The following is a 16,533-nucleotide window of genomic DNA, read 5'->3' as shown; positions in this document are numbered from 1 at the left end:
TTGGTATGTCTGCACATATGTGAATGCATCACAGCAATTAATTTCAGAACAGTTCATTATCTCTAAAAGAAACTCCACACCCTTCAGCTCTTATTCCATACCCTCCCATATTCTAGCACCAATGTGCTTTCTGTTTCTATAGATTTCCCTATTCTGGACTTTCATATGAATGGAATAATACAATACATGGCCTTTTGTGAATGACTTCTTTCACTCAACAAAGTTTTCAGGGTTCATAAAAGTTGCAGCATATATCAATACTTTGTTCCTTTTCGTGGCCAAATAACATTCTATTATATGATCATATTGCATTTTGTTTATTCATTTGCCCACTAATGGTCAATTGGATTATCTCAACCTTCTATTTTTGAATGCTGCTGCTGTAGATGTTCACATGGACCTGGGTTTTTATTTCTCTTGAGTATAGATCTAGGAGTAGAACTGCTGGGTCACATGGCAATTCTATGTTGAATGGTTTGAGAAAGGGCCAAACTGTTTTCTGAAGTGTATGAACCATTTTCATTCTTACCAGAAGTGTGTGAGGGTCCTGATTTCTCCACATCTTCACCTGGATTTACCTTGAAACAGTATTGCTTTGCTAAGGATGGTGGACTAGAATGAGAGAAAGGAGGGTAACACTCTGACACCATTGTGGAGATCATACCAGCGCTAGGCTGCCCACTCTCCAATTTCTTTTAAGTGAGAGAAAATAAATTTCTGTCTCATTGAATCCACTGCTATCCTGGGTCTGTTAATTGTAGCCTACTACTATTCCTAAGTCATGCAGTCTTATTAGCACATCTTGGATTGGGACACTCATAAGAAAATTTATTGAGTCTAACATGTAAGGATTAACCCCCAACCCCCGCCATTGGGAAACTTTCTTTCTCATCCTGTTGCACTCTGGAAACTGTACTTTATTTCTTTCCTAATATCAGCTTATGTTATTCAATGACCATTCTTAGAAATTAGTTTAGAGTCTCACTAGCAACCTGTGGGTTCTCTGTAAGATGGAAACAATTTGATATCCAAAAACCAAGTGTTGTAGATGGAGTGAATTTTTTTTAAGGGACAGACAAGCACTCACTGTGATGAAGTAAAATAGCAAAACTTTATTATTTCTTCCTCAATATTTTCCTAAATATTAGCACAAGATTAAGACTGATGAAAAGTCACTTGGAGTTTTCTCTTAAATTCTCTGAGAACTCAGGGAAATTTCGTGTCATGTTGACTAGATAGTGCTTGTATTGCATATTTGTTCACTTTTATCTTACCTTTGAAGCCACTTTTAGTATCTGTGACAGGTTGTTGGACTCACAGCCAAGATTTCTACCCTGATCTTCAGAAGGGGAAAAAAAAATTAAAAGAGGGGCTGGAGTAGCTCAGTGATAGAGTGCTCACCTAGCATGTGCAGGGCACTGAGTTCAAGCCTCAGCGTCACATAAAAATAAGTAAAATAAAGGTATTGTGTCCAACTACAACTAAAAATTTTAAAAAACCTAAGTAATTTTATAAATCAGCAGCCTTTCTCGATTCCCCCAATGTCTGTGCTCCAATTATCTGCATTTTAAGGACATGTTTCATGTTCAAGCAATCTGCTATTGGACTGACTCTCTCATAACAAATGTAAATATCTGCCTCAGAGCTAACTTTTGATATATAGAGTTTCTGATACATTTTCCTATGACTGGCAAATCAGTATTCGTAGGAAAAAGAACATTATAGAATTTAAAAAAAGAGAAAAAGACCTTCCTGGAGGTCTTATTCCTTTCTCAATGCTTCAATGAACTGGTAGATATATTCATCCATTTATTGAGTACCCACAATGTTAGCAAAAGCCTTTCATTCGGTTAAAAAATAATAATCTCTTTCTTTTTCAACTCCATTCTATCTTGAGATTAAGTAGGTTAAAACCCTTATTGATACTCTACAGCATTCTGGGAAGTATCTTCATCTGTAAAATGGGACAATAACGTTACCTACAATATTTGGTTGCTCTAAGGATTAAATGTAAACTATACAACATATTCCTGGCACACAGGGAGCAGCACCTCATATTAGCTGTGGATTTCGAATTTGTTTGCATCATTTCCCAATACCTATGTATTATTCCATCCTCCTAAATTGTTTCCATCAGTGACTGTTCAATAAACTTATTTAAAAATACATAACATAACCCGGATGGTCATTGGGGTTTCATTTCAGCACAGATGTTAAGAAACACCTGTTCCAACACTTTTTCTTCCTTAGATCTGTAAAGTATTTCAGAAAAAATTATTTGGTTCTTTCCATATGACAAAGGATAAGAGAAGAAGTCCATAAGTGTAAGTAATAAGTATAAAATAAATAGGATATATGGATATTTTAAAAATATGTATACATACACAGTAATTTTTGAACACGACCTTTTCCCTTTAAGCCCAAACTTGGTTTCCAGGTTCAGGCCTCTAACTTTCTTGACACCGAAGTCATGAAATCTCCTGTCCCCTAAAACCACCGAAATCTAATGTAGAAGCAAGTCCCACGCACTACACACCACACGGGGAGAACCCTAGGGCGTTCGTCCGCTTAGCTCCCACCTGTAGCCAGGTCATTGTGACGCAAATGCTATGGACACGTGGAACACCTGCGGGAGAGCAGAGGCGGTGACACCCAGGACAGCAGATCCGAGCAGGGGGGATACCCCAGGAGATGGGGGGTCAAGGAAAGACCCCAGGGAGTAAAAAGAGGGAGATTTACTCCCCTAACCCCCGACCCACCCCAAACAAGGTGAGACCATTGCGCCCTTCATACACCAGGTCCCGAGGTCTTGCTGAAAGGGGTTGACCCGCTGCGGTCCCCAAAAGGGGAGGAGTGGAGGGGCCTTGGCGGCGGGCGGAGAAGGGAGGGCGCCGGCTCCCCCCGGCCGCTGCGCTGCGCTGCGGCGCGCACACGGGCTCCGCCGGCTGCTATTCCGGCTGGCGGTTGCCGCTGCAGGAAGGGCCGGTTCCTGCGCTCCCCCGCCCCTTCCCTCGCCTTCTGCTGACGCTGACGTCTGATGTGGGATCTAGAGGGACACTCCGATCGCGGCCGGGAGGCTCCTGGGGGCCAGGGCTCCGAGGTACCTGCCCTCCGGGGCCGAGGCGGGGGCGCGCCGGGCGGGCTGCATGCTGCAGCGGGAAACGCCCGGCACCCGGGGTGATCGGGGGCGCCAGCCGGGGTTGCCTCCTCTGGCCTCTGCGGGCGGCGGGTGACAGGCGGGTCACTCCTGCGGCCCCTGATCTCCTTACGGGAACCGCATGAGCTCCTTCCCCTCCCCCGCCTGCTCCCGCTGGCCTGGGAAGGTGTGGAGGATGCGCGCACCCTGAGAGCGTGCGTCAGCCCCCGGAGAGCCGGAGCGCTCCGGCCCCATCTCGCACTGGCCCCGGCTCTGGGAGCACCTGCACCCGCACCCGCGTCAGTCCACCTCACCCTCCCGTGCCGAGCCTCGCCATCCGAGAGACTTCGGCCCTAGGATCCCGAGGTCCTTTCTGGGCAGGGACTTGCTTCCAGGGCTGACTTGTTGACAAGTTCACCTGCCTTGGTGCCTGATGTTTGCTTTATCTCTTCGCCCTATTGCCAGTCTTTGGCAGGGGTAGCAGATGGGTACCTTTTTATAACCACTAGTGCCAGGAGGCCTGAGCCTGGTTCCTAGCGGGCGAGGTGCTTGCCAGTCTTGTACCAGTCAGGGGCAAGCGTCCCTGATCAGGCCAAGTTCCTGCAAACGCTAGCGCGCCGGTTTCCTTTGGGTGCTGCTGACTCCGCCTTTCCTGCCCCGCGGCAATTACAGCTCCTGCTTCCTCTAGAAAGGAACACATCCTGTTATGTCTGCCTTTCCCTAAAGCAGCTCTTCATGAACCTTTCCCACTGTCTACTTGGAGTGCCCCAAAGCCCCTCAACTTCTCTTTGGGGGTCTTTAAAGTACGGTGTCCATAGGCTGGCGAAAGGTATTAACTATGGTTGGGGAAAATTAAGGTTTAGAAAGAGAATCATGTTCTGTGCTTTTAGATAGCATTTTTAAAATCAGCACCAAAGAAAGCGTTTTGTCCATGGACCTGAGTGGCAGCCTTAGTAACTGAGATCTGGTAACTGTATAAAATTATCAGGCCCTGGAAAAATACATCACCAACTGGTTTGACAATGATGCAGAATGGAGGAAGAAAGTCATATGGCATTAATTGGCCATTTAGGCCCTATAAATTATGACTCATTGCAAACATGTCCACGTATGTACATTTCAGCAAAGTCTCTCCAGAAAAAAAAAAAAATCTCAAATTGTTTTCTGGGGCCCTTTGGTGTAGATCTGAAATCTGAACTGTTTGTAGAGGTGAGGAGTGAAGTTGCAAATGCTTATTAGTTTGAAATGAATGCCCCAAGACTCAAATTTCTTACCTTCACACATTCACACACACACACACACACACACACACACACACATATACATGCACACTCATTCTAAAATTGCTTTTTAATAAGTTTTCAAACCAAGGATTTTAGTCTTTATTTTTGAAACATGCTTTGTAGAGAATACAATAGGACAAAATCCTTAATAGTTCAAATATCACTGTTTGCTTTTAGACAAATACTTTTTTTTAAATTGCAGGAGATGTTGCTTTCTAATTGTATCTTTTTGTACTACATAGGCAAACAGTTGTTTTGTTATTAATGGTGGATCTTTAGGAAACAGCAGTTAAACTCCAGAATGCTAATTGTAGTAGAGGAGAGACCAGAGGTTAAAAGATTCACCCTAGCTCTTCTGCCCAAAGATTGTTGAATGCTAAATACACTGGTTGGTAATTGACTGAGTGGTTTATTTTATAGATATTTTCTGTCTTTTTCATACTCTTGAGTACTGACTGTGTTCTCTGATGCTGTGCCTCTCTCTCCACAACAACCTTATGGGAAATAGCAGAAAATTTTGTTACTCTAAAAACACTCTCCAACATTGCTGCATTTTCAAGATATTTGACTAAATAGAACATCTTTCAAATGTAAGCAGTTTTATCAGAAATAGACAGGTGTATCAACTGTGATAGGAGGTAGTACAAACCTGGGTTTGGTGTGAACTCTAGGATTACAGAAATCTTATATAAGAGAGGGTGGGGAAGTTGATAAACCACAAGAATCAGGAAGAATTTTTCCTTTAGCATGGTTGAACTTGGAAGCTAGAAACCGGAGAGTATGTAATAGCACTTATTATAACCTTAATGGTCACTATTATCCTTTTAATTCCATCTGCAATACTAGATGTAGAGGACCTGTGGTCAAGGATGGTATTGAAATGTTTTGGTAACATTACTAATTAATGAGCCTTATCCCTACCTCACCTCCATACAGAATCTGCCTCAGCTGAGCCTTAAACCCAACAACTGATAGAGGAGAAACATTTTCCCTCCATATTTTCTAGACTCTCAAGCAATTATGTTTTTATATTTTAGTCTTATCTAGCACCATGAAGTAGTACAGAGAACATACAGTCTTTGAGTGCCAAGTGGAGCAGGATTGGAACCTCAGTTACAGCATCTAACTAGCCATGTGGCTTTCAGCAAGTTACTTACACTCTCCAAATCACTATTTTCTTATCTATAGAACAAGAATATACACCTTTTGGAATTACGGTGACTATTAGGCATTATATGTGTGTATATATGTGTATATACACACATATACAATATATGCTATATATATATATATATATATATATATAAAACACTGTATATGTATATAACATGTATATATATTATATATATAAAACACTTTGCATAGTAAATAAGACTCAAATAATAGCAATGAATTATTATTTCATAGCAAAGCACATGTGCTATCTGTATCTGAAAGGGATGCTACTACTTTAACTGTGATAGAGAATATGTTACAATTTGGTTTTGAGTAGTCCAGGTGGTTTTGCAACAATACTGAGAGCCTGGGCTTTTTATAAAATACTCTCTGAAGTTGATATATGCAATCTATGGCCCAAGAACAAAGCAAAACTTATTTGTTCCTGTGGGGATAGATCTTCCAAGCCCCTGCTCCTCATATGGTTTGTGGATCAGCAGAAAGCTTTCTCTGGGAGCATATTAAAAATGCAGAATCTTGGTCTGTTCAACCCTTCCCTTCAGACCCACTGAATTCAAATCTGCATTTTAATAAGATTCCCATGTGAAAATGTTGCCATTTTCACAAGATATTTCTCAAGTTTAGTGTTCAAAGAGTCATTTGAGGACTTAATGTGGATTCTTTTCCTGGCTTCCCCATCTACCCTTAACACCTCAAGTAGTTCTGTTGCTCAAGATCTTCTCTCTGTTATTTGAGAAATACTGCATCAAACTATCCAGCACAGTGCTCCAAATTGTGCATCTTTTCTCCTCTTTGACAAGCATTTTGACAGACATGATTCGGTACACAATTCCCTTCGAGTTAAATAGGTATTACAGTTTTACCTATATGATAAGAAAACTAAGATTATAGGCATGATTTGCCTTGGACAATGCATGTGGTAAGAGTGCCGTGGAACCCCTGTAAATCCTAGTTGACCATGATTTCACTATTACAGAATCCAGATTAACTTGGGTTTTGTTGTTTTTGTTGTTGTTTATTTTGGGTCTGTAAGTAATTTTCACAAATGCCAATGAATCTCTGGAGGTAAGGGATGACTGTACATGATGGAGCACTTTGTGCATGCTTTTAATACAAAGCTTTCTTTCCATATGACTGTAGCCAAATTACTTAAGATAACTGATTTTGAGCTTCATTATAAAAAGGGAATGGTGTCAACATGGCAATGTTGTGAAGATAAGAAGTGGTATGGGTGAACATATACCTCAGTGTCTGAGAAGTGTCCATTCTCTGATTATTGTTAACTACTGTCCCTTTGTAAACCTGGTGAGAAACAATGAGTTCACAAAAAAGCTGAGAAAAGGATGTCCTACATTGCATTGCACATGATGAGAATAGTGTCTCTCTCCCCCCACCCCCAGTTAAGGCAGGTGACATCATTCATGAGGCCTTTGACCAAATCAGAGAATTGGGTCATTTGCTCAGTGTTCAATAAATATTTGTTGTATACATACCATGTACCATGCACTGTACTAAATGCTGGGAATCTCAACACCAAACCCATATCCTACCATGATCTGGAGGAAACTGCATCCTGGTAAAGGAGAAAGCAGAGCCAGATGACAATTACCATTCAGCAAAAGCAGTGAGGGAATCAAGAGAGGCACAGGGAGTGATGAAGCCCATGGCACAGGTACTCCATCCAGGCAGAAGAAAGGGAAAAGGAAACCTGAGAGGGGTCATGAAGGAGGTTACCCTTGAATCTTGGGGGACCAATAGGAATTCAGCAGGTGGATAGGACTGAGGATAGTGGGAGAGTCTAAACAGAAAATCCATGTACAAAAGGCACAGAGGTAAGGGAGAGAATGCTGGCAGATAGTCCTTTTTCTGGACCCTGATATGCATGTTTGTCCTCTATTTGCTGAATGGCCCTGAATAAGTTTGATCATCTGTGAGCTGAGAGGATTAAATGCATTAATCAGTGTAAACACAGAACAGATTTCAATTATGTGCTGGATAGTTATGGAGGTGGAGGTATCAGTAGAAAATAGAGGACTGATATTAAAAAGGCATTAGAATTAGAGATCATTGCAGGGGTCAAGTTTAGAACAAATTTAGCAGAAAATACATGAAATTAAACAAGGATGATTGAAAAAGACAACTGAATATAATACAGTACTGTGGAGTGGAAAATACAAAGTCTATATGTTCAGAGATAGATGACTGAATAAATATATTAAGATGTTTAATTGCAACTCTTGAGAGTCCAAAGTAGAACGGTCCTCTACTTCTAGGTGGTAAGAGTATTGTACCAGGAGCAACTCTAGAGTGTTTTAACTACTTTTCAAGAACAGCATATCAAAATCCATTCCATTTTTATCATCACTACCATCATTACCATCACTTACTCCCAATTCTGTGTTCACAGACCAGGGCATGGGCACCAATGTCTGAAATTATAGTACTTAGAGGAAGTCCAGCTTTCTGCTTGATGTTTCCAGGGTAGGGCACCCTTAATCAGAGAGCAAGGTGCTACCTTTGATAAATGGTGCCCCCATTTCTTTATGTCCATAAGCAGTTGCAGGTTTTTTGTGCATAGTAGCACCATGGTTGCAGCAGACTTGAGTCTGTGATTGGGTGAGATTGTTTTATAGAAACAGCCCTTTTGCCGCAGTCTGGCTGGGCACAAAATAACCGAGCCACCACAAAAGCCTTGTAGATTCCAACAGCAACTCTTTATTCCCGAACTCTCACCGGCACTCTACACGCACGTTCTGGGAAAATACACTCCCTCCACCGGGCTCTGCACTCCCTCCACCGGGCTCTGCGTACCAATACTCTCAGAACCCCGCTCGAGAACTCAAGGAGAACTCTAAAGGAGCGGTCGCCTGAGGCAGCAGGATACGCCCTAATCCTGGAGCCGCCCTATTCCCAGCAGGATCCACCCTAAACCCAGAGCCACCCTAATCCCTGAGCAGGGTCACCTTTCAAACCAAAATGCCATGCGTCCTACTTGGCTATGGCTCTCAGCACCCTTTAACCCAATTCCTTTCATCCAGGAGTAGAATAGAGTAGTTAAAAACAGGAGCACAGGGATTGAAAGCAGACTTGAGTTTAGTAGTTCTTGACTTTGGACAGATTGCTTTGTCTTTCTAAGCTTTTTTTTTTTTTTTGTCATTTGCAAAGTGGGCTGCTATCCCCTCAATAGTGTTGTGGAAATGAAATAATTGTGTTAAATGCTTTACTCATGTAAAGCCTCAGTAGATGGTAGCCCAAACACATAGACCCTTATGCAGCATGTGTTTACTAAATTCCTACTATGATTCAGGTGTTGTGCTTGCTGTTAGAGGTGAAGGATGAACTTTAGGGTCTCTGCTCTCAAAGGACCTATGATATCCAACAGGATGTGGATGTAATAAGCCCATTGCAGGAGGGTCACAGAAGGGAAGTGGTACCCCCAGCATGTTGTAGTTAATCCTCCAGGGGAAGACCCCTGGAAGAGAGGGGACAGAGGGCCCATACTGGGTTGAGAAGGCTTTACTGAGGAGGTGATATTTATGGAGAATCTTGAAGAAAGTTGTAAATTGGTCCACTGGACAGAAAAGGGGAGGGCTTTCCAAGTGGGAAAAAAAAATTCTCTCAAAGCCATGAAATAGAAGAGTTTATTCAGGGAAGCTCTAGCTGTCTGCAATGACTGGAAGGAACAGATCCTTGTGAGGTAGAGTAAAACGGGAAGAAAAGAACCAGAATATGAGATAGCTTGGGGTTTTTGCCAAGAAGTTCAGAATTTCTCTAGTGGCAAGAGAAAGCAATTAAAGCATTTGGAGTTGGAAAGCAGTGTGATTAGATTTGCATTTCACAGTAATATTGCAGACTTAGTATAAAATATTGGAGTGGGCAGATACGGGGATAGTATTGCCTTGAAGGTCTAGACTAAGGCCTCCCCGTGAAAACAAAAAGAAGAGGCACTTCATTGCTTTTAGGAGGAAGGATGCAGAGGACTGGCTGCAAGAGATGAGAGAGAAATCAAGTTATCTACTTAGGCATTCAGTGGATTTAGTGGTAGCAGTTAACATAGGGGTTACCAGAAGAATGACTTCAAGGTGGAGATGGGAAAAGAGTAGTTTAGTTTTAGATGTGCCAAATCTGAAGTGCCTTTGGAATATCCAGGTGAAGATTATAGTCAAGAGATGGAGAGGCAGATGTGGTCCTCTGGAGAGGTGTTTAATTTTGGAAGATATTGGCATATAACTGGTAGTTGAAGTGTGGAAGGGTACAAAAGCACCAAGAAAGAACAAGTAAAGGGTCCTAAAAGGAAGCCAAGACTGAGACCTTATGGATCACTGATATATGCAACATAGATGCAGAGGAAGACAAACTAACAATGAAAATCAAATTTTAGAGAGTGTTTCTTGAGAAATCAAGGAAGGGGGAGATTTTGAGAATGGAAGAAAACATAGTCAAAGGTCAAGTGATATGAGAATTGAGTTTGACCTATAGTGAAAGACTGTCTCCGGTATGGTGGAGAAAGGAACTAGACTTTGAAGAACACTGACTGTGAAGAAAAGGAGGAAGGTGTAACCAGAGGGGAAAAGAGGTCAACAAATGTGTGTGAGGGCAGAAATCAGGGGAGACCGATGGACTTGAAACAGGATTAATAGATGGCCCACCTTGGGGAAGGGTAAGAGAATGGGCCTTGTTCTTCCCAGAGAGAAGAAAGGGAAAGTCAGTGGCCCTGGTGCTGGATAGTTCCAAAGATGTGAGCAGTGGTGACCCAGGATCAGAAGCTTTGAAAGAAGGTGCCCAGCACAGTGCTCAGGCGATAGATTACAGAATGTGTAAAAATTCCTTCATCCATCTGAAGAACGTTATTCCACTGGCTGCTCCCTAAGGGCCAGGAGTTAAGGGTCTTCTCATCAGTACCATCTGCTCTGTGCTGTTTTCCACAACACTGACATCGTTTTGAAGAATGCCCACTTTCTGCTTCTTGCTCTTGCTTTTTTCTTTGCTATCTTGACCTGGAGCTTGGTGCCTTTGTGCAACTTCCTGCTTATTCTACCTAGGCCTGCCCTACCTGGCATATACCCAGTGACTCCTGTCTTTCCTGATCCCCATCAGAACAATCTTTTGCCTTATAAGCACTGGGCTTTACTATTTAATCTGATAAAGTAATTCTGTGAGAAAGTAGAGAGAACCTGGAAAAAGGAGCCTTTATTAGCTCTTAAATAACACCAACTAGATGGCCCAACAGAGGCAAGGGTGACTCTGATAGCTGCGGGTATATGGAGAGTTTCTCATTTCTATCTGCTTCTCTTTGCTGCTGACTTGTCTTCCTGCTTTCCTGCCTGGAAATTCTCCTTCAGTCCTTGCTAGGAAGCCAGCCCAAATTCAAACATGTTTTTCTTGCCATGACTTAACCAAAGAAAGTGCTAGAATTCAAGCCATTTCCAGAGAAAGGAGCCATGGTGGCTCATTTGTTTACAGGACTGGCTCACAGCATTGACATTTTGTAAACCACACACTGGTGTCTGTTTATGTCAGTAATTTAAGACTAATGAAATGAGGTCTATTCAGTGCTTTTGGAAATCTCCTTGAATCTCGATCCTTAGTTCCCTGATCCATGAAAAGAGGAGGTTGATCTCTAAATTTTCTCCTAGGTCTCAGCTAGGAGGTCCCACAGACTTGTAAAAAATAGCTTGACCATCTCTTTAAGGGGCTTTAAATTATGAATTTAGCCTTAAAGAAAGAACAGTGTCTCTCTAATTACCCTCTGATTGCTGACATTATGCAGTTTTTTTTGCATGCAATTTTACAAAATCATGGCCCCTACATTCATATTCTTCCTCCTCACTACATGATTAGTAGCTATTCTATTTATATATGAAGTATCTGTATTTCACCTACAAATATATGTGTATACTTTATATTTGTAGCTTCTGATGGTCTTATAGTAATACATACACTACAATTATTATCCACGTGAATCTGATATGAAGAAAAAAAACAATACATTTTGCTCATAGATTTCTACCTTTCTGGAATAACTTATTTTGAAAATATTAAGTGTAACTATTTTGCATACACACACACATATATATATATATATTCATATATATGAATATATATAAATATATACACACACATATATGTATAATTTTATGTTTTTAGTGGCATCTCTGGCAGAATAATTATCAGCTATTTGGCAGAAAACTGAGTAAAGATACTTGTATCTAGTACAGAATATTTGTGACCCAAGTTGTAGAATTAATTAATTGCTTATTTGCCTAATGCCACACACCAAGGCTGTCCAACAAAAATATAATGATGTATATATATATATATATATATATATATATATATATATATATATATCATTCTGGTTGTAGTAAAATATTTTTAGTTCAAGTACAAAAACAAGACAGGTGAAATTAACTTGATAATATATTGTATTTAGCTCACTGTATCCAAAATATTATTTCAACATAAAATAGAAAAGGAACTATAAAATACATACATATATAGTGTATAATATATAATATATAATGTTTATATACATGTATTCTATAATATACATTTATATGTTATACTTACACATAAATGTAGTTATAAAATTTAAATATAAATAGATCAATGAGATACAAATAATTTATATAAGTACAAATAAATGTAAAATATAGATTTATTAATGAGATCTTTTGTTTTGTTTTGGTTGCTGTCTTTGGAATCTACTGAGTTTAACATATTGAGCACATCTAAATTCAGAATAGCCGTATTTCAAGTGCTCACTAGCCACATGTGACTAGCAGCTGCTATATTGGATAGCATAGTCTTACAGGGTAAAATTCATTTCTCTCACATTATACTTATGTTAAAAAATTTCATACTTGGTGTCATTTTTTTTAAAGTAACATAAGAACCTTCCAAGTTTCATAATTGGATCCCAATCGAAATGTAATTTAAGGATAACATTCAGTTCTATCATTTTAATAATGTTCTATGCTGACAGTTGAAGGGGATTGTATTTCCTCCCGGAAGTTGATTGAGACCTTGTCTGACTAGGGTGTTCCTTCATTCTTCACCTTTTGAGGTTAAGCTTTTATAGAAAAGTCCACAGTAAATGCAGATTAAGATCTGTATACTAAATTTGAATTGGCATTTGAAAAGTACATGAACCAACCTGAATAAAGTCAAAGGTAAATACATTTTATACAGTAAATTTCAGGTTTCTTCCTTTTTAACAATTACTCTTTTCTTTAGCAAAGGCAACGCATTTGTTCTTTGTTTCTACTCTACTAATCCATTTTATATGATTAGCTCTTGTAGATTTCCTTCAGATTTACTGTGCAAATGCCAGCCTCTTTGTTATTGCTGCTACAATTTTTGTTGGAACACATACTCACAGGATCATCCTTTGAAAGCAAGGCTTTACAGGAGAGAGGTATAAGAATTAGACCACTCCCTTCTTGAACATTTTGAGTTTGTGGTTTATTGTTTTTAATTTGTTTACTAAGGATATGGTATTTTAAAATAATACTAATGTTGAAGATGATAGCATTTTAAATAGCTTGCCCCCCTTATCTTCTGTTATATTTGATATTTTCCTTTGAGAACCATCTTTTGCAATAGATGAAAGGCTGAGGAGGTTATTAATTGGCTCATTGGTGTTTCATTCTCAGCATTTCTCCTTGTGAACTTGATCTTGAACCTGATCTTGGACAAGTTATCTCCATTTTTAGAACCCAATTTCCTCATCTGTTTTGTTCTTGTTATTATTTTTTTTTCTGGTGTCACAGGCACCTAACCACTGAGCCACATCCCCAGATCTTTTTATTTTTTTTTTGAGACATGGTCTTGCTAAGTTGCTTAGGGCATGTGCACCACCACATCAAGCTCCAATTATCATTTTTAAAGAGAAAATGTGTTTTTTATCTGTAAGCTTTTGCTTAGATATAAATGTCTCTGAAAGCAGTTAAATAGTTTTGGTTACTGAGGACATCCTAGATGTCAACTAGTTTGGTCTGATATTTTAAAGATGAAAAAAGAGAAGCCAAATGGGTGAAGGGACTCAGAGGAGACACACATTTGTGGCATGGTCATAGATGTATCAGTTTTTACTAAAGAACATATTGTGAGACATTAAAAATATTTACTTTAGAGCCAAGCACAGTGGCACATGCCTGTAATCCCAGGCACTCAGGAGGCTGAGGCAAGATGATCACAAGTTCAAAGCTAGCCTCAGCAAAAATGAGACATTAAGCAACTCAGTGAGACTCTATCTCTAAAAATGCAAAACAGGGCTGGGGGTGTGGCTCAGTGGTTGAGTGCCCCTGAGTTCAATCCCCAGTACAAATTATAAATATATTTACTTTAGGAATAGATTTTAATAGTTTTAGGGAATCATTAAACTTCATTACAGCTTTTATATAACACCTGAGTTCCTTGGAAATGTAAATAAAATTATCTTTTGAAAATATAAGATGCCAGTAAGTGCAGATTTTAGCAGTGACTTGCATCTGTAGGGCTTAAATAAAAACTCATCCATCTTTTAGCTTCCTCGAATAAGGTCACGATTCTGTTTTCCTCTTGTAAGATTTGCTGACTCAGAAAATTAAGGCATGATCCTGCTTCACATTTACTCATGAATTTATGAAATGTCAAAAATCATTTGCAAGAGACACAAAACCAGAAATAGCATCCATTGGAATGCTCAAGTAATCAGAACCTTAACAAAATGTGAAGGAAAATCTGTGTGCTATCTGATAGGAAAAAAAAAAATCCCTAAAAACTAATCAAAATCAAATTACTTCAATGTTTAGCTTTTTTAAAAAATGGAAGGCTAATTGAACTTCCTACCTTCCCTGAGGATCTCTTTTCAATCACATGAGGACACCAACTGATGAATCAAGATTTTAAATCAATAGTAAATGCAGTTAATTATGGCCTGGAGAAATTGTTCCCGTTTTTTTTTTTCACTGTTTCTACTGAAGCCATTGCAATATTTATATTCAAAACACACTTAGATCACCTCATAAGAAATTATAGAAGACCTTCTTGACAGAAGAGAAAATGACCAGGATCTAAAATATATGTATATATATAATGATGACAACATATTCCATCAAAAGAAACCTGTAGACATTCTGTTGGTTTTTACCTTGTCACCTAGGACCTCTGATAAATCTTTATTTCTTCTATTCATGAGGCTACATAGGAGCCAGCCTTGAAGCCCTGGCTTTGCACTCCCAGGCTGGCTGGCCCTTGCAGGATCGCAGGTTCCCTACTTCAGGAGGAAGGGGCTTCGTTCCGTTGTTTCTCACCTCACTTTAAGCTCTGAATTATGACTTCCAGTCCTCCTGAAGTGCTTTCTGTGACTGGTGCCTGTGTTTGCCTTAATGCTTATGCTTGGTTACAGGCACCACCTGCAGCTCTACTGTGAAAGAATTTGTTCCTTTCTTTCTCTCTGCTTATTCCACACACACACTCCCACCCTTTGCCTGACAGGCAACCACCAATTCTTAGAGACAGTTCAGAGCCTGCATAGGAAGCCAGCTCTGCCCCCAATCCCAATGTCCCTGGAACCCCAGGCACCTTCCTCTGTTGTAGCACTCATTCTCAGCCACAGGCAATACTGGGGATTCCCTGAGCACAGATTCTCTTTTCCAGCTATATGCAAATAGCATATAGCTGGGTGATGTGCAATTTCACTGAGGTTTAATTTTAAAGAATTGTTTTGCATTTCATCAAATATAAGGAGGTCTTACCATCCTATTTTCCTTTAAGAAAGAAAAATGACTGCCAAATACTTGACAAGGACATGGTCCTAAACTACATTCAGTTTCAGGAATGTTGAAATGTGAAGAGATTTGCACCTTAGATTCAATGTCATGTGGCACTGTGACACCGGTATTTGGGAAGGAGTGATTTCACTGTGGGTTGGTTTGAATGTACAACTTTGTACCTACATCACTGTAAGACTGTTCTGTTCTTCTGGAAAGTACATGTCTTGTGGGGGAAAAAATAGTTCACTTCCCAAATAAAACTAAATCCCCGTATGTATATCAGAACTGGAGAGCTACAAAGTTGCATCCATTTTTATCCAGAAAAAGAGGAACTTTGAATAAAGTAGAAAGGAAAATTACAAATTTGGCATTTGTTCAGGTATGTAATTCAACAGATTCTACCACATGCTCAGTACAGATGCAGGAAAAGGGGATTCTGAATTCAGGGTTAATTAGTAGTTCAACTAATAGAAAAACTACTCACTGAATGGAAGAGAAACTTCTACTACTAAAGCTGAAAAGGCAACTAATTTTAGACAAGAAACCTTGCAAAAGAAATACACCATGCTTAGAAAATGTGATTCAAGAGGAAGCCAGTTGTCTATGCAAATACTTTTGTGGATTGAGAGTACCAATATGGTGGTAATGATGACTGACCTTACCTTTTCTCTGAGTAAGGGTTGGTTTAAGAATTTTAGATTCTTCACACAATTCCAGTGTAATCAGAGGTACCATCAGCTAACTCCATTGTCTTGAAGAAGCTCATAGGAAAGGGTTTGAGGCCACACCAGTGCTCATTGCAGCTGAAGCCAACCTACATGGAATGAAGGTGCCTTCTTATATTTCCAAGGAGTGAGTCTAGTATCAGGTTCAAGGCAGCCAAACTTCTCTAGTTGGACTTCCTTTCGCATTCTGTACTTAAGGGTGATAAGGAAGAACTTTAGCTTATATTCAAGCTGTTTGTTTGTCCAAAATGGTTTCTAAGTGGCACCTGGAAGTAAAGACAAGTGATACAGTTATTGCTGTCTTTTGTTCATCGACATAGGAGACTAAAATTGAGGACTCAGCACAAAAAGTATATAGAAAGAGGGAAAATGGGGCATCGTTGTTTACATAACCTCCACACAAAACCTGAATACAGTATCCCTCTTCTCTGTTCTCAGTTATCTCTCAGGGCAAG

The 16,533-nt window shown here is 39.9% G+C and overlaps 1 protein-coding gene across 1 annotated transcript in view; it reads left to right on the top strand.

Moving 5' to 3' along the window:
* The first annotated feature begins 3,022 nt into the window (after positions 1-3,022).
* Positions 3,023-16,533, top strand: part of Ica1 (islet cell autoantigen 1) — a 146,012-nt gene continuing 132,501 nt past the window's right edge. Inside the window, exon 1 of the mRNA XM_026391511.1 lies at positions 3,023-3,100. The gene's annotated coding sequence lies outside the window, so the exon portion shown is untranslated. The remainder of the gene's footprint in view (positions 3,101-16,533) is intronic.

The sequence above is a fragment of the Urocitellus parryii genome, chromosome 3 (genome assembly GCF_045843805.1).
Source record: "Urocitellus parryii isolate mUroPar1 chromosome 3, mUroPar1.hap1, whole genome shotgun sequence".
Taxonomy (NCBI): Eukaryota; Metazoa; Chordata; class Mammalia; order Rodentia; family Sciuridae; genus Urocitellus; species Urocitellus parryii.
The sequence above is the reverse complement of the archived record's forward strand: the minus strand, read 5'-3'. Positions and strand labels throughout refer to the sequence as shown.